The sequence below is a fragment of the Oryzias latipes genome, chromosome 1 (assembly GCF_053564925.1).
Source record: "Oryzias latipes strain Hd-rR chromosome 1, Olatipes_Hd-rR_3.1".
Lineage (NCBI taxonomy): Eukaryota > Metazoa > Chordata > Actinopteri > Beloniformes > Adrianichthyidae > Oryzias > Oryzias latipes.
Genome location: NC_136237.1, coordinates 8745934 through 8773247, shown reverse-complemented (window position 1 = coordinate 8773247; position 27314 = coordinate 8745934). Strand labels below are relative to the sequence as shown.

The 27314-nt window shown below is 41.3% G+C and overlaps 1 protein-coding gene and 3 long non-coding RNA genes across 4 annotated transcripts in view; 2 read left to right on the top strand and 2 right to left on the bottom strand.

Moving 5' to 3' along the window:
* The window catches only part of xylt1 (xylosyltransferase I), a 118650-nt gene that overhangs the window by 37710 nt on the left and 53626 nt on the right, over positions 1-27314 (top strand). The window lies entirely within an intron of this gene.
* LOC144983730 (uncharacterized) lies at positions 1391-2640 on the top strand. Its single transcript, XR_013647515.1, has 2 exons — positions 1391-1633; positions 2274-2640. It is a non-coding gene; the product is annotated as an uncharacterized LOC144983730 (long non-coding RNA).
* Positions 2882-3746, bottom strand: LOC144983718 (uncharacterized). The gene is made up of 3 exons (XR_013647495.1): positions 3635-3746; positions 3099-3211; positions 2882-3019 (listed from the first exon to the last, which is right to left on the bottom strand). It is a non-coding gene; the product is annotated as an uncharacterized LOC144983718 (long non-coding RNA).
* LOC144983737 (uncharacterized) lies at positions 20796-21698 on the bottom strand. Its single transcript, XR_013647534.1, has 2 exons — positions 21560-21698; positions 20796-21216 (listed from the first exon to the last, which is right to left on the bottom strand). It is a non-coding gene; the product is annotated as an uncharacterized LOC144983737 (long non-coding RNA).

Sequence of the window (27314 nt, the reverse complement as noted above, 5' to 3'; positions counted from 1 at the left end):
CATCCCAGCTTTTGAAAACCCCTCCATACTTTGGGGTCAGTCAAACTCGGATGCAGTAAAGATTGCACGATGTGCACCAGTGCTATCTCTCCAGCTGCTTTCACTGATGATTAGATAGCATGACTCTGCTCTTGTATTACCTACTGCTAAGATCAAATGTCCTGCCTATGGCAGATGCTGAGCTCAGCAGCAGAGCGGACTCACATTCCACAGTTCTGCTTTCATCCTCTGACATTCCGTTAGTCCAGAACACCAAAACAACCTTTTTATCTCTCGTAACTCTTGTGCTATGCTAGGAACTTTAACATTGGGAGCTGGGTCATCTAGACCCACTAGACAGTGCGCTGAACCTTTTTTCTTCAATGATTTGTGATCTTCACTGGTGTCCATGGATTACATGAAATCTTTCCACCTTTATCCACCTTTGTCATGGTAGGGAGAACACGTCAATGCAAGGGTAGGGTCATCTAAGATAGCACAAGGGTTAAACTTTGTAGCTGGTCAGCATCCTGATAAGAATTGCATGTGAACAGAGCAGTTTTTGCCACAGTGGAGTTGTTTTTGGTTTTTGCTCTCTCAAAAAGTCCGATGTTTCCTCCATAACTTTTGAAATGTGATTGGAAACCATGGCAACTGAAACCTAAAGCAAGCCGACTCAAACCCTGAGCATCTCCTGAGGTGGAAAGCTTGCATATTAAATGTCTCGGATACAGTCAGCCAACCCGTCACTACGGTGGCCCTGAAGTGCAAACCATTCAACAAATCACTCGATACAAAAACATTTTTAAGATCACAGCAACAATTTAAAAAGCGTATTACATTTTAGAAAACAAAACAAAATTTCAGAAACCAAAACATAAAAAAGAAAAAAGAAAAAAAAGAAAAAAAGATTTCAGAAAACAAAATTAATTTCCAGAAAAAAAAAGAAATATTACAAAATGAAAACATTTCAGAAAAAAAATTAATTTCCAGAAAACAAAATGAAATAAAAAAAATGAAAACATTTCAGAAAAACAAAATGAAATATTAAAAAATGAAAAACATTTCAGAAAAAAAATGAAATATTAAAAAATGAAAAACATTTCAGAACACAGAATGAATTTCCAGAAAACAAAACGAAATCTTCAAAAATGAAAAACATTTCCAAACCGGAAGAAGCAGGTACTATGGGACAACGCTGATTGGATGATGATGTTTGTCAATCATTTGAACTGAAAAGTATTTTAAATGAAGCGACGACGGATTTTATCGTCCAAACAACAATGTACCATGATAATTCCCGTATTTCCCATTTACATATTAAATCAAAAATGCAGCAAACAGATAATGAAGGTTTAAATTATTTTTTGAATATTTCGTCTGAAGCAGAACGGTCACCCGGAAGTAGTTTGTGTGGATGACGTCCGTTCTGCAGGTAAACAAAGAAAGGGACGGTAAAACGTTAACATAAACTTTAATCTTTGAATATTTAGCGGATGTGATGACAGAACGCACCCAGAAATATCAACACCAACCAGGTTTACAAATGTTTCAAAATGTCGTGAGAGGATTCTGTCTAAAGCAGCAGCTGCGAAGAAACGGGTGTTAAAGACGGCGCACATCAGGAAATGCAGTCCCGCCATCCACAGATAAGGTATGGAGGCACATTTGTTTGATCTAATAAATGTAGCGTTAAACGTGATTTCTAGGTGGGTGTTTACAGACAGATCCAAGATCTTTCAGTCATACTTTAATGACAGGTTACCTCATCAGCTGGAGAGGGGGGGGGGGGGGGGGGGGGGTCACGTGGGCAGGATTCTCAGACAGGTGTACCAGCAGCATAAATCAGCAAAGCTGTCAGGTAAACTGCAGCAGTTTGTGTCTCAGAATAACATTTATGAATGCTTCTTATTCACACTATTAAGATCTGTGAATTTAGAGTGTGTCAGTGCACAGAAACATGACAGTAAATGACTGGATGTGCACATCATCAGACATGTACAGGTGTGTAACTAAAGGTGGCAAAGTCTGTAGTGTAAAATAAATCTTTAAAAAAAACGTTTTAGTCTTTCAGGCAGAGGAGGAATACCAAATTGTTTTAGAATGTATTTTTTATAAGACTGAAATAATGTATTTTATTCTGAGTTTGGTGTTTTGACCCCTCCCTAATGAATTTCTGGTTTAACCCATTTTCTCCTCATTTTGATGAACTCAACTTTTTCCTGAATGAAAGATGAACGGTAGCCGATGTTTTTCTGTCAGGGATTTTTAATTTATTAATTTATCTCTCTCAGGGATTTCAATGGAGCTGGAGTCCGTCCAGTGCAGAGGAAGCTGCAAGCATGTACGAGCAGGAACTGGGGTCCCTTACCTGTGCATCTTCCTCTGGATGTGATGCTGAGCAGCAATGTGGACAAAACTTCCCTGACATGACTCTTTTTGATATAGTTAAGCACAAACAGACTTTCCCAGATGCATTTTTTCCTCTAATAAATGTGACTGACAGGTACGCTGAGTAAATGCTGAATGTAAACGGAACATTTGATTGACTGCATGAAGAAGCCCATAAAGGAAAATCCACAACTGTTTCTTTGTTTCTGTTATTGAATAACGTATTCATGTTAAGTTTTCAATAAATATACTGCATTGCTATGAAACAAATTTGTTTATTTTCATATCCATTATTACAATCCTCACGTCAGCATTCAGTTTTTTCATTGACAAAAAAACATTTCTAAACAACAGCTTTGAAAATCAAACATCATCTTTGTTAATAAAGCTTTAAAACCTAAAATGGTAAACATGGAAAAACTCCTAAATGAAGCAAGCCTAATATGAACATTTTAAACTGGAGTTTTGCTTAAAGGAACATTAAGTTGTTTGGAGTTGTACAAGTGTTTGATGCGATTCCTCAGATGTGATTTCCAGATCATCAGCCGGACACTAAAGCCAGGAATTGTGCTTCGTTTTTCACTCCCCACTGCATCATTTACAACTAATCAGGCTTATGCAGCAGGTTAAAGACGTTTTTTTAAAGGACCTGCAATTTAAAAAAAAAATGGATATTAAGGTTAAATAATATTTATTGATTACATTTCACATAAATCATGGTGACTTGCCTGTACACTGCACAATGATATGAATGACTAGTCTTCTTGTATTCCCATGTAGAGCTGCCATCTGTTCTTCTGCAGCACAAACCTTTCTGGAACTTCGCTTTGAGAAACTTCACCTGCAGAAATATCACGTTAATTCAATTAAGTATTTTATAAACTTTAAAGTTCATTTTTAAGTTTCAGTATATGTGTATATGCATGGTTCTAAAATATACAATGCACTTAAATATTATTTCCCATAAGAACTTGTTTACTGATTTCAGTCTTAAAGTCGATTTTTAGCAACACTGATGCCATATAATTACTGTAATTACTGTATAGATCACAGAATCAGGCTGGCTCGGAGCTTTTTCTCTCATGTTGTCACCGAAAACGGGAACGGCTATCATGTGAAGACGGTTCGTCTCCATCGGGTTCTTTTTGCGCATGCGCAAGATAAAAAGAAATTATCTTTTCAAAGCAGCACTTTAACATCCTAAAATTAACATTCTTAGAGACATGTGACTGACAAAAGAAAAGATCACAGAATTGATTCTTACCTGAAGATGATTGACAGCGTGAACCTCGCAGCCGTAGACATTAGCGCACAGCGTTCAAAGTAAAAGTGCTCACAAACTACTTCCGGGTGACCGTGTGTCAGGCGAAATGTTAAAAAAATAATTTTAAAGTTCATTAACAGTTTGCTGCATTTTTTATTTGATATATAAATAGGAAATACGTGGATTATTATAGTACATTGTTGTTTGGACGATAAAATCCGTCATCGCTTCATTTAAAATACTTTTCAGTTCAAATGATTGACAAAAATCATCATCCAATCATCGTTGTCCCATAGTACCTGCCTCTTCCGGTTTGGAAATGTTTTTCATTTTTGAAGATTTCGTTTTGTTTTCTGGAAATTCATTCTTTGTTCTGAAATGTTTTTCATTTTTTAATATTTCATTTTTTTTCTGGAATTTTTTTTTTTCTGAAATGTTTTTCATTTTTTAATATTTCATTTTTTTCTGGAATTTTTTTTTTTTCTGAAATGTTTTCATTTTTTAAGATTTCTTTTTTTCCTGGAAATTAATTTTGTTTTCTGAAATGTTTTTTTTTTTGTCATTTTTGTTTTTCAAGTTTTGGTTTCTGAAATTTTGTTTTGTTTTCTAAAATGTAATGCTGCTTTTTAAAAAAATTTTTTTTTTTTTAATTGTTGTTGTGATCTTAAAAATGTTTTTGTATCGAGTGATTTGTTGAATGCTTTGCACTTCAGGGCCACCGTACGTCACAGAAAACCTTTCCCTCCATTTTTGCCTCGGTCATCAGCATGTCATCATATTCCATTGAAATTTTCAGTTTTTTGCAAACGCACACTTTGTTGTTACTCTCTTTACTTGACTTCCAGCAGCTACAGCAGGACAAACCTAAGCTTATACACATTCAGCTTCAGGTGATTGCTTTTTTTTCTTCCTTCCTCTGATCTATTCTTCATCTTTTTATCCCAATGCACAGAAATTCATTTCCTCTGCAGGCAAGCACAGAACAGGAGGGCACCGACTTCTCTGCACAATCCACGTGGAGCTCTTTGTGGCACAATCACAGACATTTCTGACATTGCAGAAATGTCTGTCCTGACTGTCAGACACATTTCTGTCCATATGTGGATGCTTTTGGCCAGGACTTTAGATAAGAACAGATCATTGAAGCTCATTCTGAGACTGCATAGTGCGTACCTGGGAACATTACATCATTAACAGGAGCTGTGACAACAGAGATTTTAAAGCAAATGAGCGACACCCAGGCAGTCTTTACTTCTGATTGGAAAAGTCTTTCATTTATGATACCGGTAATTGAAAGATCTTAATCATAGAAGCTTGCAGTTTTCTGCCACAACCTGGAAGGAACTGTACACACTTTTTGCATCTCAAGCTTTTTAAGGGATTATAGGAAAACGTTTGCTTGATCCCTATGATGTGTGTAAGAAAATGAGCTTTTGTTTGAAAAGTGCTTTTGTAGTTTTTGGTGACCACACACTGAGCTTATCAAAATCCACAAGAGCTTTGGGACTCAGAGACCACAGGCTTCACAAGCAGAGCTGTTTGTGTTAACGCTCTCACTCGTTGACAGATCTCACAAACACAGTTTTTCCACATGTGATCAGTGACCCAAAGGTGTCCCATCAGATGTTCAAATTTGTTCACAGATGTTTTGAATGTTTCCGCACAGTGAGTCGAAATGGTGCAAAAACTGACTTGATTGTTGCACCGTCATAGGTTTTTGTAAATTATTCCTCTCTTGCATGTAATGGCTGGTACCAGAGGTCAGATTTTCCTAATGCAACCATGTGCTTTTCATGGTACTTGTTGTTCACAACTATCTAAGACATATGAAAATATTGCTCCACGTTGATTGGTGAAACTTGGACAACTTTTCCCTTAGATAAAGAAACGTATTTTATTATTCACTCAGCCTAAGATGAGGACTTAAAATTTTTTTTTAAAGAGCTAAAACGCAAAGAAATGCTTTCCAGAAGTTTACCATGTAGGCAGCAACCTAAAAGACTCCAGAGAAGAAGAGGTGTATTTGTACAAACCTGCATAACATTTTGTATTTGGTCCAAAAATATTTGAATGCCAGAAACCTGACATGTTGTTCACCATTCCATACATCCCGTCAGGAGTTGCCACATGAGGTTTGGCAGAGATTTTTACACCGGATGCCCTTCCTGACAACCCTGTATTTTAGCTGGGCTGGGGGACTGGCAAACCTGACGTGATGATAAAAAGGGTGTATGTCATCACACTTAAATGCTTAATTCCTTTTGGGGTCACTGGAATTGCTGAAGCCATCTCAGCTACTGTTGGGCAAAGGCAGGGTACACCCTGAACATGTCACCAGTCTGTCGCAGGGCCACACAAACACATTCACACTACGTTTAGGATACAAATTAATCTACAAAGCATGTTTCTGGACTGTGGGAGGAAGCTGTAAAAAACTGATGCATGCACAAGGAAACCATTCACACTCTACCCAGTAAGATGCATGCAGGCCATCTTTCCAAAGCAGTTATGATGAATTAATTTCTTCAGTTAAAACAAGAATTTAACACATGTGAATTTATAAAATCTCTCCGACGTTGACTTGCCCAGGTAAAGTAAAGTATTTGCACTTAGCGGAGCATCTGCCATACTGTTTTTTCATGTCTTCATCTACTTCTGATGTTGCACAATTATGGATGTTTCTGCTTCAGGCAGCACTGAATGTGGAAGTGAAACCTCAGTCAGCACTGTTGTGTGTCTGCACGTCATTTGCCTCTTCAGTTTGAGGTGCATGCGGTCAAATGACTATTTATTATAACATAAATGTAAAGTTAATTATAGCAAAAAGGCGACTCAGGTTCTTCTTATCATATTCAGCTGTCTAACACCCCGTCGCATGGGTACCACCTACTTTTCCTTCCTTGTAATTGCTGTAAACCCTTAACCCTCCTGTTTGCTATGTTTCTGTTGTCCCCCGGTGCCTTGGAGCCCGTGGAAACTGCTTGTGAGGTGCTGTTTGTCTTTAGCACACAGACACCCTCCTCCACTCGCACCCCTTATAGCAGCCCGTTGTGCTGTCTGGCCTCGATGCACAGAAGGGACCCTGTGTCGCAGTGGCATTCCGCTGGGCCTCATGACGTTTTAGGGAGAATCCCCCCACCTCCACTCACTCACGAAGGGCTGGCCCCTCCTCCACTCCCCTTTGTCTCCCAGCCCGATGAAAGGAACTGCATGGCTGTGCAGTTCAATCACTGTCAAGTGCAGAGAAAAGAGGTCCCTTGTGTAAAATTTCATGATTCACAATTGATTAAATAGGGGTGTCATTTCATGGCTGAACGGGGAGGTGTGCACTCATAGGAGTGGAGCTTTTTCGGGCCTTTTGTGAGATATGGCTCAAACATTGCCTGATGGGCCCCATTCAGACCTGGAGATGGGAGCTTCTGGGGAGGGGCAGATGAGAGGACTCTGAAAGAGATGGAAAGACATAAAGGGACACATTGGGAGAATTGCCAATGTCTTTTGATGGCTTCTTAAAGGACTTTCATGCTCTTGAGAGTAAAGTCCTGAATTTGTGGAGGTCGAGTGATTTAGATACCGGTTGTCCTCTGGAAACTCCTCTGCCTCCCTTCTGTATGAACCGGGGAGGCCAGGAGGCTGCTGGACAATAAGCTGTTGGAAGTTGGTTTTGCAGGAGAAAGCGACATTAATTGATTTTAGCTTGTCCTACAAAAGGACTCTTGATAGATGTTCAAAACAAAGACATTGCTTCTCTACAATGTGGACTTTTTTAAACATTTAAACTAGAACCATTATTTGTTCATAAGACAGTTTAATTGTGACAGCTTTGTTGTAAATGTTGAGGTTAAACATATGCGTATTTTACATTACAAAGAAGTTTTAATATCTTCTTTTATGAAATTATTAGCTTCATTACCTTAGTTGAGTTGTGGATAATTTAACTTGCATTGAGATTTGTTTTAAATCCAGGGCCGAATTTTGTCTTTTTCTGCCTTGTTGCTGTCAGGGCAGCCTCAGTGGTTGAGATGCCTAAGCACATGACCATGTACAAGGCTACTTGATGTTTCCATGACTGCAACTACATTGTGGGAAACCTCCCTGACAGGTGCAAAAGTCTTACTGTCTGATGTTCCTCCACCTGACATTGGGTGGATGCCTTTTGGGGAAGCTTCCTTTGCCTCGGGCTACTGATATCATTAGGATCCTACTGGTTCCTTTTCAAGATATTTTTCCATTTCCACTGACCATGTGTTACCACCCCCAAGTTCCCAACTTTTGCCTGTTTCATTGAAGATTTGTCTTTCTATAGATTATGACTTGTGCCTGTTTCGATCTCCAATTGTCAAGCTGAGAACCCAAGATATTCTGTATATATTATCCACATTGAAACACAGGTGTCAAGACGCTCTTTCCTGGGGTGTCTACTTTCTGGACTACTAACTTGTCTTTGTGTTCTGCTTGCCAGTGATGCCCTGTGACTCATTGTGGTCAACAGAGGCGTGCCTGCCTACAGAAAAACCTCTTCAAGTGTTTGCCATCCATCCATTTTCTATACCCGCAGGATCCCTTTTGTGGTCATGAGGCTGCCTCAGAAGGGAGACCGCCCTGAACTGTACTGTTGGGCAAAGGCACCGTACACCCTGTACAGGTTGCCAGTCCATGCAATTCCACAAACCTCAACACTGACATACACACTTAAGGGAAATTTAGTCATCATTAAGCTATGAAGCATGTTTATGGATTGCGGGAGGAAGCTGAAGACAATCCACTGTGTGGAGAAAATGCTCCACACAGAAAGGACCCAACAGGGATTCGAACCAGAGCCTTTCTTGGTGAGAAAGGTTCTGGAGGCGAGAGTGCAAATCACTGCACTACCATGCAGCCCCTCTTTGCATTCAAGACTATAAGATTTCCCTCTCTGGTTACTTTTCCATCCAACTGGTTCAACATACACAATCACAAAAAATGTACATTTGATTGATGCAACCAAATATTAGGCACTTCTTACCAGAAATACAAACTGAAAGCTTTGTCTCAACTGCCCTTGTGGGTAGGTACGGGCTGTTCCACAAAATAGCAAGGTCTTAGACCACTCGGTGAGCTCGTACAGAAAAAGATGTTCATGTACATTTTTCTATGGGCAAAATACTGGCGACAGGTCATAGAAAACACTTATACAACATGCATGAGTAGGTAAGGGTGAAGGTGGTGAGACGTAGGCACATCAGATGGCTTTTTCATTTGTTTCACCCCCCAATCCTACGGATTGCACAAGGGACCCATACGTCCTGTTCACTTGATAAGTGTATGCTCTTTGTGCCTATTGAGGTGTACTCACTTCTATACAAGCCACCAAATACAACCGAAAAACCTGCAGCACCCATACGGGTCACCCACCTATACAGGTGCATGTGACTAAGGCTTTAAACAAGTAAAATAGGAAACCAAATGGACAAATATTTACAGAACCCACAGGTTAAGAAAGACTGAGGAAAATGACTGCTGCAGATAAACAAAAAATTGTACGTGGCGTTTGTTTGGTGTTATTGTTGTCTGTGTTAACTAACTTCCGAAGCTTCACATTCTCAGACTGTGAGCTGACCTGGCCTGTAGCCTCCACCGCAGAGAGATCGCACACAATCGTGCACACATGCCCCGAGATAAATGCGACTTGTATTAAACTGGTCTCACAAGGGAATGTGTGTGTTTGTTCTGTGGGTGTGCAGTCCTGGTGTGTGCACACCGAGTTGTGTCTGTGTTTGGTAATCCGTCTCTGTGAGATGTCGGAAAATTGTTTATAAGGGGAAAAGGCCTCGATGCTGCAGGGATTTCTTTGTCAACAGGGTTCTCAGGTTAACTGATGCTGGAAGTTTCCTCACAACTTTGAGCTTTTTTAAACTCACTAGTGTCAACATCAAAGCTTTATTTTCCAGATATTGTTTGCTTTCCGCTGTCACTTTAGTTTTATCACACAACTGAGCACATTCTAACCTTAATGTGACAGAGATGATTTGTATTTTAACCTTTTGTCTGACGCTCTCGTCCAACCTGCAAAAGATTAGCTTTAATTCACAGATTTCTTGTCCTCCAAACTGCTGACAGCAAACATTTCCAGAGTTTAAATTCAGAATGCTAATGTGGAATAATGTCAGGCTTGTTAGTGAGCAGAGGGTACTAAAGACTCTTATTGTACTTTTTGCCCCATAAGAAGAGGCTAATTGTGCACAGACGTGGTCGTTATGAAAAACCAGGGCTGGAAGAGGACACTGGCCAAAATCAACCGCCCATAAAAGAGCCTTCAAAGGAGAGGAATGTCCCATAAAGAGTTTTATTTATTGTTGCATTTCCTTTTTTCTTTTCCCTCTAAGACATTTGGTTTCACATTCAGCTGCAACATTTTGGTAACCTCCGGAATAGAAAGCTGAACTGAAACAGCCTTTCCTTTACCCATTCTTCACATTGAACATGATTATATGCTTTCTTTCTGAGGACTGACACACTAAGAGTTGCTTTTTAGTGTCTAAAAACCTGCATAAGGCTTGTAGAGTTCAACCAAAGATCAAACCTTTTTTTTATTGTTTTCCTCCTTTCCTCCAAATTCCAAATTTGTATTTTTTTTGTTGAATTCAGATGTTATATACAATTTGACTCTTATCTGTATTTTTTTAATTAAAATAATTTGCAAAAAAAGTGAATTTTTACATTAAATGAATGCTTAAGCAGTTTTTATAAAATTCCAGCAATTAAAAGAACAACATTAATCTCAAGGCTGCAGATCTTTTTTTATCCCGACACAAAACTCTTGAAACAAAAGAACAAAAATAAGGAGCTGAGAAAGCAGTCAACTGTTTTGCACGACTCTCAAGCCCTATCACTCTGTTCTCTTAGGAGTTACTGTCAGTGCAAGAAAAACCAAAGCAAGTGAGAACACCGCTATATGTTTCTTTTTGGGCTTCGTTTTATTTAGTTGCATCAGTCACAGGATGCTAAAATAATTTAGTTTATGTGCTTAACTGCTTTGCTGTTGTGATATTTGAAAAGTCAAAAATCGAATTTAGACCAACACAATCCAACCTTCTGTCAGGCAGGATCCAGAAGAGGCTCTGCATGTTCATGCCAACAGGCCTGAGTGACTACCATCCGCTAATTCTCTTAAGAAAGCATCTCTCTTATCTCATCGTGGTTTTAATTGGCTTTATTAGTCAGTCAGCTATAAATAAAGAGAAGTGCTTCAAGAGATCTGGTTAGAGCGAGGGAAGGGATCAGGATCAGTTGAGGTGGATTGCGATGAACAGGCCCGCCGACTGCACACATACTGACAGAGAAATGCTGCATGACATCAGCGAGTGTTGCGACAAATGCCAATTTTAAGCGGAAGCTGCGGAGCTTTTAGTTCCACGGAAATTTGAAGAAAGCCCTCAAAGTCGCATGGTGACGTTTAAAGAACTTTTTTTTTTTTACTTTATCTGGAAGAGGAAGTTTGTGGTGACAAGTGCAGATGGGCTTTTTGTGGCAAAACCCACTTTAAATCTCGTAGTGTAATTTTAGTCTGAGAGAAACACGACAGTTCCCATTACTGTATGGGTTTGTGAGTCCACCATTCATGGTTTCAACAAGAAGCAGAGGTTTCTGTGTGGGACAGTTCCTCTATTTTCTCTGTGGATTTTAGTACAGTCATGGCTCTTCTCACCTTCCACCTCCTTCAGAAATGGTTTGCACTTTTTGCAGGCAGACCCCCTCCCCCCTTCTCCCCCCTTCTGGCTTGGGGGGCTGTCACGAAGCACAAGAGGCTTCTGTGCATACCAAACCTAGACTGTTCATACAAAGCACTGCTAATCATGTTGGCGTGCGCACACACTCACACTCCATGGCTTCATGTGACCTGCATTCTCCAGTTTTAGCCTCTGGATATGAAGAGGGTTAAAGAGGTGAGAAGGAAAGGAAGAAAGAAAACCATCAGCCCAGTTAAAAGGCTAGAAAGTTATCATTTTATGTTTTATAGAAAGGGTCATCTCTGTCATCTTGGTGTTTTGAAATGTATAATATACTTTGCCTCTCCTCACAGACTTTCAAGTGAAAAGGCAACCTAAATAAAGGAGATAAAATGCTTTTTCTTTATTTTCAAAACTTTTTTTTCAAAAACTCACAGTTTTGACACCAGCTGTATTAAGAACGACTAAATTTAAGATTCGGAAGAGCCCGATGACCCATCTAATGACGAACAGGTAGGTTCTGCAAAGTTTGAGGAACGCATCAACTCAACTTTATTTACAAAGCACTTTAACATATTTGCAACTTCAACAACACGCTGTAAACAACACTCGTCTCAATGGGCTTCGTACCGGTAATTATAAAGTAAACATAAAATCATAAGGATCATGACTACATAGAGTTCAATAGGAAAATTCTAAACTGAACTAACTAAACAGACTAAAATAAACAGGGCATCCCTGCCATTAGACCACATGTGTCAAACTCAAGGCCCGGGGGCCAAATGTGGCCCGCGAGAGCATAAAAGTTTTTAATTTTTTATATTAAAAATAAAAATTGATATGTATTTTTTTAATTCTGAGGGGAATCAGACTTGAAATATCGGATTGGGCAACAATACGTCAGAACTTAGACGCTGTCAAAATAACCTAACTGACAGAATCAAATTTAAAAGGATTTACGCTATAGAGTAACAAGCAAACATATGTTTTCTATGCAACTTTTATTGTCACTTTAAAAAGTTATAGTAAATAAATAATGAGTTATTTAACATTAAGGAGCAGTTACATTTATTTTTCAATACATTTACTTGTTATATATACAAGTTATATCTGGCCCTTTGAGGACAGCCGCTATGCTGATGTGGCCCTCGGTGAAAATGAGTTTGACACCCCTGCCTTAGACCCTCCTTTGCTGTAAGGAAAAAAAAAAATAAAAAAAAAGAAGAAACCTCAGGGGTGTCCACATGAAGGAGGGATTCCCCCCCCCCCCCCCCCCCCAGAATGTACAGGCAATGTACCAGAACTCAGAGAGAAGAATTAACTTGTGTATCTCTACAACTACATGTGTAACCCTTGTGCTTTCCTAGGCACTTTAACATTGAGAGTTGGGTCATCAAGACCCACCAGACATTGCTCTGAACCTTTTTTCTTCAATGATTTGTGAACCTCACTGGTGTCGATGGATTACATGAAATCTTTCCACCTTTTTCCACCTTTATCCACCTTTGTCATGGTCAAAAGATAGCACAAGGGTTAAATAATTTAGTATATGGGCTTCATTCAGATGGAGTTGGGGGAAGGCTGGGAGCGCGACACGAGGAAGAGGTAGGGTCCACAGCCAAGTGTAGGAGCAGGATCAGGGACACGCATTGTTCATTGCTGGATTCAAACTTAAGACTTTCGCATGGAAACACCACCACACAAGCCAATGAGCCATAAGGTCATGTCTTCAGTATTTCCACAGGTCACATCATCAGTGCATGGAATTTACGTTGGCTTTACTGGATACTTCATTCTACATTTACCACACCCACCACTTTCATGTCATCCCTTGACGCCTCTAGGGAAGTGTGAGACACACCTTTGCTCCCCATAAGATTTGGCAGCTCATCCCTATGACCCTCCATGGGCCCAGACAACCCAAAACCTACATCGCCCGCATGAATGTTACCCCATACGGATGCATGTGACTAAAACTGAAGGCATTACTCACCGGCTTTACTGATATTTCCTTCAAAGCATGGTCAGTAAATTAATTCGATTTCATTTTTTTTTATTACTGAGCTTGTTTCATATTCTATAGTTTGAATGTACCCACCACTATAGTGGAGCCTGTCTTTGTATAATAGGCGTTTCCCAGCCCTGTCTGCTTTCAGTGCTACTCTGCTCAAACACACTGTAATGCGAGCATTACAGGTTCAGCTCATCCCTAGCTTTTAAGAGTCCTTACAATGACAGTCATTAGAGTCTGGTGTGTTCAGGCAGGACAGGATTTAAAACATGCGAGACAGTGAGTCTTAAGAACCAGGGTGGAAGCACTGCCCTAAGTGGAGTTACTGTAACTCTGGTTATTGTTTTGGTTTGAGATTTTGAGACACAAAGGCCTCAGGCTGTCCGTTTGCTCTTTGTTCTGTTTTCTGTTTGCATTTCTTTGGACGAAAATGACAGAAGTTGAGGGTTGGTCCTTCTGCTGTCTGTAAGAGCATAAACTGTCCACCATGACCGCTTTGAGCTTGACTGGTCTTTGTTAAGACTCTCTGGGAACCTGTTCAAGACAATATAACTCAGTCCTGTTGAAGTTTGAAGATTTTTATGTTTCATCTTCTAGTATCGACCAGTTTTTTTACATGTTGACATTAATCTACATTTTAACAGTACTAACTCACTTTAGATCTTTACCCAAACAATTCCAAAGTTTTGTGGCAAAAACAAAAGAGGATCTCCATTTTACATTTCTTCTTGCTTTGCATGAATCAAACATAAAAATACCTCTTAAATTGTAATGTTCCTCTTTCCTTTTAAATGCACAAAAAGAAATTCCCAGCATTTTTACATCCGCATCTGAAATTTTTAATGTATTGGATTTTTTTAAACCGTGCATTTGTGGATTCACAAAAACAATTTTTTAGTACTCTAATTTAGGGATGACCAACCCTGGCCTCAACCCTGCCTGTTTTCCAGTCCTCCCTGACCAGCTTGCTGCTGATTGGTCGACTCAAGTGATTCCACATCCTGATTGACTGAACACACCTGGTTTAGGTTCTCAGTATCAAGCAGAGCAGGTATAGCGAAAAACATGCAGGGTGGAGGCTCTTGGACCAGTGTTGGCCAGCCCTGATTCTAATTTCTCTTTTATAAAGTTTAATTATTGGACAAGTATTTGTTTTGTTTATATTTCCCCCAAATTTCAATACAATACTGGAAGCATGGAAGATTTAAGGTTGAATACAAAATATGCTAGCACTTTTTGCTTGGTTTTCTTTTGGTTCTGTGGATTATTCCTATAGAATTTTTTATATATATTCAACATGTGGTTTTCAATTAAGCTGGTGGTCAATAATGGCTCCAAGGCACTTTGTTCCATAAACATGTTCATTTTCTATTTTATTCAAATGAAATGTTATATTGTCCTTTGCTTTTTCTGCAACAAAAACTGTAAATTCTGTTTTCTTTTCATTTAAAAGTAACTTAACCTTAAACCACTTTTTAAATCTAACCCACTCCCTTTTTATTTCTACAATTAATTGGAAAATATGACCTGAACCTGAACTTGAAAAACATAAATTCATATAATCTGCAAAAATAATAAGCTCTAAGATTTTACTTTAAATGTATTGTGTTAAATAAAAGTGCATTTTATAACTCCATGCATACATATATACATAAAGAGTAATGTATGGTAAAGGATTACTTTGAAATACCAGTGATAAATCATTGTAATGGATTACAAGTTGAAAGTGACCTGTGCAAAATTGCAGATCAGCAGTTTTCTGAGGTGCCCACAAAGAGGAGGAAATTTACTCATTTTAGACTCCTTTACATGCAAAATGCCACGATTTCAGGCGTGACGCTGAGCCTGGGACGCCTCATGCTGGGTCAGCCGGATCTGCATCAGAGGCCAGACACATTTGGGTCTGAAGAGCTAAAATCTTTGGTGATGGGTGACTTTGAGAAGCATAATTTTTTTTTCTTCTCCTATGGCACATAGCGGCTAGGCAGCCCCCTCCCTCTGCAGGCTCGCCCTTTCCTGGAGTGCACCAGCAACTTTGATCCCCATTTGTTAGTCAGACGCAGCGTCTCACTTGCAGGATTTAAGAAATCAATCCAAACTGGTTAACCACATGGCAGCCCCCCCCCCCCCCCCCCCAGCCCTTTCCTGATGTGAAGCAGCACACACACCTGCTCACGCACACAAGATAAATCAGACTGAAGGGTGTGTTTATGGCCGTTCACGCAGCAGCCTGTGTTAACAGCCTGAACGCAGCGTTTTATCTGGCTGTGCCCCCCCACCTCGACCCCCCAACATAGCTGAAACGGATCTGTTCTGTACTATGGGACTGCAGCAGTATATGATGGGCATTAGGGAGGAGGGGGAAGGGGTGGAGTAAATGAACTGCTTCTTTTGGGAATTGCGGGGGGGGGGGGGGGGGGTGCTGGACAGGTGCTGACAGAGAGAAATGCACTTTCCCTCTGATGCTCTGTATAGGGGGGGGCAGGTGACATATTTCCCCCTGTGGGAGAGGAAATAAGGGAAAGTAGAAGAGGTTGGCTCCGTACTGAGAAATGGACTAAACCATCCTTGGGGGGTTGCAGAGAGCCCCAGAGGCTGGCAGCTTTTTTTTTCCACCTGTCTACACAGCTCACTGTTGCATGCTTGTGTATTTGGGGGGGGCATGTGCGTGGGCGGCACACAGGCAGTCCTGATTTCGCATACCTGACACTTTCAAATATATCCTCTGTAACGATCAATGCCGACCCCCCTCCCCTCCCAGCAACCATTCCAGTAGAGCCCCATTTTCAACGGCTGCCATCACTAATAATTCCTGCACCCCCACTCAGTTTCCTACCCCAAGCCCAGTCCATCACGTTACAGAGAAGCACTGAGCCTCAGTCTTTGCTCACCGAATGGAGAGGTGGGGACACAGTTTTGGGGAGGGGGTCCCTGCATGCTAATGTTTCCACATCAAGCCACTTCCCGGATGGCTGCATCAGCTTGCTGCTCAGCTTTTATAGCTTCACGGGACAGGGGTGGAATAAGTGGAAACCCATAGAAATCCTCTTCATAAATGTCTGGAACAGCTCCAGTAGTCACTGATAAAGACTCAATCAGGGCGACATTGCAGAGAGGAGAATCGGATTTTGTTCTCAGCAGACAACTATTACAGATGGCATCTACAACATCAGGAGGAAGTTCTCCCACGTCGCCGGTCTGACATTGCTGCTCAGTTAGGTGCTGAACCAGCTCTGGTTCTTGGCAGGCTTGGTCCTCATCTACTGCTCCCTGATGAGCACGTCTTGACAAAGCATCAGCATCTACATTGTGACGACCAGCACGGTACTGCAGTTTGAATGAATACGTGGAAAGCGCAGCTAACCATCGATGACTGGCAGCATCAAGCTTAGCTGAGGTCAAGACGTAAGTCAGGGGGTTACTATCTGTGACGACAGTGAAGCTGGCACCATAGAGGTAATCATGGAACTTTTCTGTTACGCTCCATTTTAAAGCCAAAAACTCCAACTTATGAGCGGGGTATCTTGACTCACTCTGAGACAGACCTCGACTGGCGTACGCTATCACCCGAAGCCTTCCTTCTTGCTCCTGATATAAAACAGCCCCCAACCCTATCGTGCTTGCATCTGTGTGCAGTATGTAAGGTTCCTTGGGGTTGGCAAATCCTAGAACAGGTGCAGAAGTGAGTTTGGCAATGAGGGATGTAAACGCATTCTGGCAATCTGGAGTCCATCTCTCACCAAATGAAAGTTTTGGGTCCAAATAATTTCCAGCTTGACCCTTTCCTTTGATCTTTGCACGGACTGGTGGATATCCTCGTGTGAGATGGTTAAGAGGTTTGGCTATGGTGGCATAATCTTTTATAAACCGTCGATAATAACCGGCGAACCCAAGAAAAGACCGTAATTCTTTAAGATTACGGGGAACTGGCCAGGATTTCAAGGTGGAAATCTTCTCTGGGTCCGTTTCCACTCCTCTCTCAGACACTACATGACCTAAATACCGCACATTTGTCTGAAAGAATTTACATTTATCTGGTGATAGTTTTAGACCAAATTCCTTTAACCTGTTTAACACACAGAGGAGGCGTCTTTCATGCTCTTCAAGGGAAGCGGAAAAAACTATCAGATCATCAATAAATACGAGAACTTCACGTAGATGTAGATCACCCATACACTTTTCCATCAGCCTCTGAAATGTGCTTGGGGCATTCGTTACTCCTTGAGGCATTCTGTTCCATTCCCAAAATCCAAGTGGAGTGACGAAAGCGGTCTTCTCCTTATCTTCTTCAGCCATCTCTATTTGATAATAACCAGACTTCAGATCTAATACACTAAACCATTTAGAACCATGCAGAGCCGCAAATGACTCCTCCAAATTGGGTAAAGCATAGGCATCTTTAATGGTCTGTATATTCAGCTTCCGGTAATCAATACAAAGCCGGACATCACCAGTCTTCTTACGGACCACCACGATTGGAGAAGAGAATGAAGACTCAGATTCTCTTATGACTCCAGCTTCAAGCAAATCCCGTAGATGGTTCCGGACTGCTTCCAGATCCTTTGGATGGATGGGACGTGCACGATGCTTGAAAGGTGTTTGGTCCAGTAACTTAATGTGATGTTTTACTTTGCTCGTACAGCCAAAATCCAGGTCATGTTGAGCGAATACCTCTGGCATGTTGTTCAACTTTGCTGTTATGCGGTCCTTCCATTCAGGGGTAATGGGTGAGTCCTCAAAGTTAAACTCCATAACAGTCTTTTCTTTGGCTGTAGGGGCAGCAACTTGCTGTGACAAAACAGTTGGCGAGTCACACACGTCACCGATGATTGATAGGGCTGGAATTAAAATGTCTTGCTTGGATTCGTTTTTTAGGATGACAGGAACTTTATAGGGTGAATGTTGCGGAAGAGTAATTAGGCAACTTTGTACACAGAGTCCACCAGGCAAAATGGAAGAAGGGTGCTCAATGATTGCCCATTTACTTGTAGATGTAGCATCCATCTTAGCAGAACCCTCTAAAACCTTTGTTTGCCCTGCCTGAATAAGCACAGGGGTTGGACTCTGCAACCGCACAACTCCAGTTTTTCTTGCTTGGGTTTGGTTATGACGAAGTTCTAAAGATTTCAGAACCACTTTGTACCCATATGCTTTAGGCTGGTAGGTATTACAGTCGCTGTCCAGATATTTATGATACAAAACTTCAAGGGTGTTCATCCCGATCAGTACAGGGCTTGAAGTATTTGCGTGTACATCTGGGACTATCAACGCTAAAGTTTGAACCTCAAACTCAGCTCCAAGAAAATCCGAAGGAAAAGTTATGGTGGTTTCTACATATCCTAAATATGGCACAGACTGTCCTGCTGCACCCTCCACTTCCAGAAGGTGGTCCAGAGACTTCACAGGTTGATTTGTCAACAGTTTATTGTAAACAGAAACAGGAATGGTGGTTACTTGAGATCCAGTGTCCAATAAACAACAACACTGTGAACCAGCAATGTTCAACATAGCAGTACACTTTGAACCGATGAGCCCTTTTGGAAACAACGTCTTCTTGGAACTGGACTGAACTGCACACTGAACATGATTTTTCTTGTTGGGACTTATATGACTTTTGGCTCCCATTTGTCCCACAACAGGCACCAATTTTAGTTTAACGGCTTGGATGAAAAAGTGCTTTGGTGCTTTTGGGCGAACTGCTTCTTCTTCTTAGCCACTAGTGCAGGGTTTGATTCATTTTCACACTGTGGTCTTATATGTCCGTCTTCGCCACACCTAAAGCAGTAACCTGGTTTGGGCTGAGACGGTGGTGGCTTCTCTGATTTTCTTGTTTGTTTTGAATACGCCTGGTTCCTGGGTCCTGCTGATGGTGATGTGGACTGATTAGCTGTTAGCAAAGCTAATTGCCGTTGGACATCAGCCAATTGTCGTGCGAGTTGTTGCGTGATATTGGTCAACTGTGCTACAGCTCCCTCCTCTTTAGTGCTGCGTGCAAACTGAGCATGGGTTGAAACTTTTTGCTTTGTTGCTCCCAGATGTTGCTTCATGCGAAGAGCTTTTACAGCTTCCCTGTCCTCTTCAGTTCGCAAAAGCAATAGCAACTCTGCGAAGCTTGGTGGTTGGGTCTTCTTGTGTTTCAGGTTGAGTTCTGAGATTAGGTTGTCATCCCAGCATCCTCGACAAAACTGATTAAGAAGATGGCGGGGAATATCAGCTTCTGCAGCTCCTCCTCTCTTCACTGCAGAGATGAGTGCCACTTGTAGTCTTTGGAGATAAGAGGATGGTTTCTCCCCAGCGTTTTGATAAGTGTCCATGAATTTTGCAAACAGTTCATCTCCGTCCTGTACGGTGGCATAGGCGGAGTCTAGAGTTTCTAGGAAAATGGCAGGCAGCATATCAGAACTCAGATGTTTAATGATGTCTACAGCAGGGGGTAGCAAACTGTCAATGATCTTTCTTGATCTTTGGAGATCAGACACAGCAGGATCTCTCAACATTACATCTACTGCCGACCTCCAAGTTTCATAGTCTGTTTCATGGGTTGGTCTAGGAGTCCTTCCTGAAAAGGGCTTGAGTCTTTGGTAGTGTGTTGACTCCTCACTTTTCACAATGTGCTCCACAACGTAACGTTGGACCTCAGGTGGATTAAGATTCAGACCGGAGGCAGATGGATGTGATGGTGTTGGCTGTGCAGGTCGACCCTGTTCCAAACTCGGAATGGCTGGGTTTTGTTCTCCAACATCTGGTGGTGGGTTATCTAGTTGCCCGCTCACTGATGATGCCATGGATTGAGTGTCCATGGGTTGCTCCTTTATCTGTGAAAGAGGCTGAAGAGCTGCAACCGAGTCACCAATCTGAGTCATCATGGCGGTTAGGACCTGAACATAATCCTTGCCGGTTAACCGGGCTAAATCTTGTAGTTCAGACAGATACGAAGTTGTTTTTAGTTTTGCAGCTTGCGTTGCACAGACAGTTGCCAACTCAGAAATACAAAATGAAGAAGTTTGGTCTTCAGAAACCAAAGTATAAGGTAGTATGGGCCGTAAAGCTTCTAAAGCTGAACCTGAGCAATATTCAACCACAAGCGTTTCATTGAAATCTGAAGCCGTGTCAATAATTACTTTAAACTTGTTAATTTTCCCGTAAGACTTCAGAAAGTCAAACACTTCCTCATTGTCAGTAGTGACAGTGATACCTTGTACCAAAACTGCATTGGGTATTTTAATTCCAAAATTCAAAAAAACCTCCATGACAAAAAAAATTACCTCTTCTCAATGTCAGGTGATTAAACATTCAACCAGTCCTCCTAGCTAGCTCGCCAAGTTTTTACTATGTAGCATGTATGTCTTACATGAACTTTACAAAGTTGGTTTTAATTAATTTGGGCTAGTTTGGTTCGACTCATGGAGGAATGTGAATGTTTAAAAACAACAGACAAGACTTGAGTTGCTAATGTAAATGTATTTACAATATACAGTGAATACAAAAATCACAATATATACAACAAAGGATTTTTTTTAGTCCAGAGGATGTTTTCTGTTGTTTTGTCTTTCTAGTTCTTAAGGCGTCCGTTAGGCCTTATGAAAGAGTTTTTATAGTTCTCTTTTGGAAAAACGAAAAGAAAGAAACACTCCAGCTGATTTGTTGGATGAGAAGGGGGTTAGTTCCTACCGCACTGGCAGTGAAGAGGGCAGAATCCAAGTCAGGATCGGGGCTCCTTTTTAGCTCGCCATCTGCAGAGGATTTATCCTCTTTTTTCCTTCTGGGAGTGGTAAAAAACTCCCTGATAAACAATTCTGTCCAGTGCTCAGGTTGAGCATCCAGTAAATTGGTCTGCAAGACGACCAGTCTTGCGACCTGGCCTGTTAAAACAGGGTCAATAAATAAATAATAATTTCCTTTGATCAAAAGAAAGCATATTCCCACAACCTCCTTAATTAACATAATAAACAAATGCATATGCAATTCATAGTCAAGAGGAAATTACAAAATTATTTTAAGTGCATAATCGATAGTTGTACAACATTTCCAAATTCTATTTCAATGTAGATGATCATCAATTTCATTTCAACGAGTACTCACAATTTATATTTCAACATTATTTATCAAGCAGAAAAATAGTTCATTTTAACCACATCCAATTATAAAAAACAATTCATTTAAACTGGCGCCCGCGCCAGCTGTCTCAATCATGGCTGCACTCACCAGTTCACTTTTTGTTCAATTGTGCAGATTTAAATCCCGGCTTCAGATGATGAACGCCGATCTGCAGCAGCGGTACACAGCCCAGCTCCCTCGTACTTGCAACCTGTCAGTGCTTTGACAGGTCTCCCAAGAACGAAAGCCACGTCAACACTGAACTTATAGTCTCGCGGTATTTGCACAGCGCAAGGGAACCGGCAAATTTAAAGTGACAGTGCAGAATTTTACTAGGAGCGACAGCGCAGTATGATTTAAAGTGATAGCGCAGAATTTCATCGGGGTTACATGGGGCTTTATGACAGAACTCGAGCAGATGGAGGGAAAATCAAGAGTGATTATCCAGAGGATGTTTATCCACGCCCATACTGCTACAACCTGACGGTTTCCGCAACCCAACTGCTCCCCTCTTCAGCCCTCCAGTGGGTGGCAGTGTGCTCTGTTCTGATTGGTTTGCTATCCAAAGAAACTGAGAAAGACAAGTGTTCAGAGAAAGTGTTGCATTTATGCTGTGATCTGTCTTTCAAAGTACATCGATGTTTGCAGTTTGCTTTGTGTTGAGATTTATTCTGAGTTGTACAGAAAGGATTGCTCAAGCGCAGTTCGCATGCACCCAGAATCCATGGTGTCCGTCACTTTCTGATATAGGGGCTCTTATTTTCTCACAAAACTTCTGTTTTATTTTTGGACCCCACTCACAGCTCGCAGCTTGTCTGTCTGGCACCAAAGAAGGGCTTTCGGGTGGTTGTGGTCGCCCTGGTGCCGTCGCTGGGCCCTTACTGCTGCCGTTCCTTATAGAGGTGTGCCATGGCACCGGCCCCTGGACTCCAGAACAGGGGACGTGATCTGGCCTCCTGCTGGAGTAAACGCTGCCACCTACTGAATTGGCCAATGTGTCACCAAGAGTTTGAGCAGAGGCAGGGGTGGCAGGCTCCTGTGGTGCTGTCAGCAAGGCCCATGTTGGCTTGGTTGACTTAACTGTGTCTCTGATGGAAGGAGTCTGTAAACAAATGTTTGTCTAATTTATTTCTGTGATGGATGATACTTCTTAACCACAGAGAGTTATTAAACTGCCCCCACCTCTTCCAGAATTTTGGCAGTCCTTTTATGCGTGCACACTCACTTCAATAAAAAAGAAAAAACTTAGTATAAAATCGTTTTAAATGGCGAGAAGAGATTTTCATGAAGGTCTTTCAGCAAATTAAGACAAAGTCCCCCATAAATGTCATTTAGAAACAATAAATGAGGAGTTAAACTTAATCAAATAAAAGGTAATAAAGTTTTAGGTATTCCTTGGTACATCTAGGACCCCCAGAGGTGTCTATTGACTTGCCTGAACAAATTACCATAAAGTATCAATCTTTCCTTTGCAGGGATCAGTCGTCCTGGTCCCTTTGCTAAAAAACGGCCACAAAGCATGATGTTTCCACCCCCGTGCTTTACAGTAGCTATGGTGTTCTTTGGATGCAACTCAGCATTCTTTATCCTCCAAAAACTATGAGTGGAGTTTTAAATCAAAAAGCTCTATTTTGGTTTCATCTGAACATAGTACATTCTCCCAATCCTCTTCTGGATCATCCAAATGCTCTCTAGCAAACTTTAGACGGGCCTGCACATGTCCTGGCTCATCAGACACGTCTGGCACAGCAGGATTTGAGTCCCTGGCGGCATGGCGTGTTACCGATGGTAGCCTTTTTTTACTTTGGTTCATGCTCTCTGCAGGTCATTCCCTTCCCCTTTGTGGTTCTGGGATTTTTGCTTACCATTCTTGTGATCATTTTGACCCCACCTGGTGAGATCTTGCAGAAAATCCCAGATCGAGGGAGCTTATCCGTGGTCAACAAGAGAGATCTGAATAGGCCAATTCAGGACCTGGAAATCCCTCTTACGAAGTCTTTCCTTCGTTACCCGGGCTGTGTGTTTGGGATCCTTGTCATGCTGAAAGTCCCAACCACGTTTCATCTTTAGTGTCCTTGCTGATGGAAAGAGGTTTTCACTCCAAGTCTGACGATGCATGTCCCCATTCATTCTTTTTACACGGATCAGTCGTCCCTTTGCTGAAAAACAGCCATAAAGCATGATGTTTCCACCACCATGATTTACAGTAGGTATAGTGTTCTTTGGATGCAACTCTGCTTCTCTTTCTCCTCAAAACACGACGAGTAAATTTCGAAATGCTCTCTAGCAAACTTTAGATGGGCCAGCACATGTACTGGCTTTAGCGGATGAAGGTAGACTATCAGTGGTCTTGTTTGTCTTCCATTTCCTAATAATTGTTCCCACTGTTCATTTCTTCACACCAAGCTGCTTATCTATTACAGATTCAGTCTTCCAGCCTGGTGCAGGTCAACAATTTGGTTTCTGGTGTCCTTAGACAGCTCTTTGGTCTTGGCCATAGTGGAGTTTGGAGTGTGAATGTTTAAGGTTGTGGACAGGTGTCTTTTAGTTCAAACAGGTGCCATTAACACAGGTAATAAGAGGAGGACAGAGGATCCTCTTACAGAAGAAGTTGCAGGTCTGTTAGAGCTAGTAATCTTGCTTGTTTCTAGGTGAGCAAATACTTAAAAATCAGACAATGTGATTTTCTGGATATTTTTCTCGTGTTCTCTCTCATAGCTGAGGCCATACCTATGATGAAAATTAAAGGGCTTTCTCATCACTGACTAAATACTTTTTCCTCCCTGTATTTATTTTGCGATTACATAATAAAAACATTAAAAGATTGCTTGGACAAAAATGTTTCCATTCATCCCCCACCTCAGTGGGGACGAAAACATTTTTGATGCAAAGTATAGAACTTTTACTCAAATGCTGGACATCAATACCAAGTCATAGCGCCCCCTAAAGTGGTAGTCATGACAACAATCGGCCAAATTGCCCTCATGGGGAGTAGATTACAGACTGCCACTGTCATTTGTCACGCTACCAGTCAGTGTTTGTGATTATTTATTTATTTTTGCATCAGGTTTTTTTTCCCTATAGTGGCGTTTTGTTTATTAGGTCCTTAAGTATTCCCACATTTGTTGGAATGAGTCTCCTGATATTCCAGTATTTCAGGCTGCAGGGAGTTTTCTGGATGGGGTGGGAGTGTGAGTCTGCTGTGAGATGAGCATTCACACTAAATGAGAGAAGAGAAAAAGATAAAAAGATCTGATTTCTTTTTTTACAGAGGATGAAAAGATGGGAAACATCTTTGAGCTCCACGTGTTCCCAGCATGGGGCTTGTCAGGTGATGGTAGAGGGAGACTGCTGTTTTTTATGAGCATTTCTCCTTTTAGCCTCACCTTTCATCTTCTCATTGGTGTCCCAGCAGGGGTGTCTTCGGGAGAAGCACACAACTCTTCTGTTTTGCTCTTTTTTCTTGCAGACCAAAACATTCAGCGTGCATTTTGAGAACAAACCCCACAAACAAACGTGAGCTCGGCTCACATCCGGACTGCGGCTGATCACAGACTTGTTCTACCTATGCAAACGTTCAGTGACTTGGAGTGCGCGGATTAGCCTCCTTAAGCATTCGCTTTGAAACTCCGCGAGCAGGGATTTCTTTTTTGGTGATGACTGGTCTCAGCAGCTGTTACACATGGGATTAGCAGCCTCTGCCATTTACACACAAGTGAGGAAAGCAGGGAGGAGACGGAATGGCAGACTAGAGATGATGAGAAAAGACAGAAAGGGGAGAGGAGAGATGTGAAGTGAAGACAGATGATTTTAAGGAAGTCCCTCTGATATAAGCAAAGCTCACCCAACAGAAGAGGTCAGATCAGAGAAAACTTAAATGTTGTAAAAACATGTTGCCTCAACACAACTTTAGATGTAAAAAGTTGATGTACAAAAATCTGACAAAAGAAAAAGTTTAAACATAACCGAAGGAAAAAGCTACTCAAGTAGTTACAGTTTCTGTGGTTTCTGTCTCATCAGACTAAACAATATAAAGATAAATGTCAGAAATCCCCAATGGAATATTTTTAATATTTGTTAAAAAATATGAGTAAAAATGAACGTTCTCGTGTTATTGCTTTCCTGGCAATATAAATCTTAAACTGATGTGCAAAACTGAAAAAAAAGTGTCCCAACGTTCCGTTTATTTGTTCTTTTCAACTACTTTTGAACAACTTTTCAGAACTTTCTGTAGGGAATTCCAAACTGTTTGCTTGTTGTAGTGTGAACAACTTGAAACTTAAAATCCTATTTCCTCCTGTGATTTTCCTCTTTTGAAGTAGTGGGACTTTCAGATGTTTGGAGTATCCCCTCCCCGTGGCATGTTTTTGAACACTCCATATTTTAGTAAAAGATTCCTGTCAATTTGCTCAATCATTTCTCATCTTTCTGCCCCCTATAAGAAGTCTTGATCAGTTACTTCATGACCTAAAAAGAGACAACACTGCAAACCCGACCAGCAGCTCCACAAGGTTTCTCATTTGCAAAGACGAGACCTTTCAGCCCGGCCAGGCAGCGTTATTTTCAACCAGCTAAAATAAATGAAAGTCTTCAAGGCCCGAGCCACTGGGCTGTAAAAGGTGCTGATGTGATAACCACATGGATTTAATAGTGAAGGGCCTATGCAGTGTGCAATTGGGTTAAACATTAATGAACGTTTTCTTTGTATTGGATCAATTTGTTTACTAAAGCGGAGCAGAGTTGAATACGTATGGCAAACAGAACATTTTATATGTGAGCTCATCTGACGTTGAGGTTATTTGTATTTTGGTTGCAGATATGGTGTCTTTCTCAAGCAGCCTTTTTAGGAGGTATCACAATGAAATGGTAACATGTGTGTTGTCCAGTTGATGTCTCTGAGGACTTTATCCCTCAAGGACACAACGGGAAGATTAGAATTATCTGGTACAGGGAGAGGCAGACTTCTGCCAACGAGGAAACTCTATCATGGGTGTTGTTGTCTTGTTTCTCTTCCTTGGTCAGGTCTGTCTCTCAGTTGCATGATATCATCCCCCTGGTGCCTTTTTGGGTGTGAAGGCATGTCATTCATGCACCTCTGTAATTGTGTTGGTACAAGGTGTTTACAGAGTGGGTGGGGGTGGGGGGGGGGGGTGATGAGCTGATAACAGGTCTGGGCTGGAGGGCTGGAACGACATTTCCATATGAACTGCAGACTCCAGAGCATCTCCGCTATTTACTTTGTAGTTTTTAGCTCTGCTGCCTCCTGTTTTTCCCATGATGCCCTCCAACCCACAGGCCTTTCTCACATGTGTCTTTTCACCATCTGTGTTTCTTTTCTTGGAGACACAAGAGCGATTTAGTGGAATAAATTAAAGTGGGACTTTTGTTGAGTCCACCCACAGGCCAATAAAAAAGCGAAAAAGAAAAAGACCCCCCAAAAAATACCCAAAATCTGAGCTTTGATCAAATTAATTACACCAGCTGATTTAAAAAAAAAAAAGAAGTGAACTTGACTCCCCCAGCCTCCAGTGGACATCTGCGGAACTACAACTTTTGACACCTGGTTGCCTGAAAACTCAGAAACAAACGGTGCTTTTCTTTTTTTCACTTTTCTTTCTTGTCAATAAAATTTGCATGATAGTGATTTGACAGTTAAACACCTTTGAAAGTCCTGTTTGATCCATCATAGCATTTCAATGCACAATCCAACCTTTTCTGGTAGCTTTGTGCATTCAGTATACGTATCTGGCCCACCTTTTGCTTTTAGCTTAACCTGCTTGGAGGGTGGAGAGAGTGTGCATTTAAGACTCACATACAGACACTATCTCTTCCCTGCAAAAGTGGAGTTGGCCACAGAAGGGCA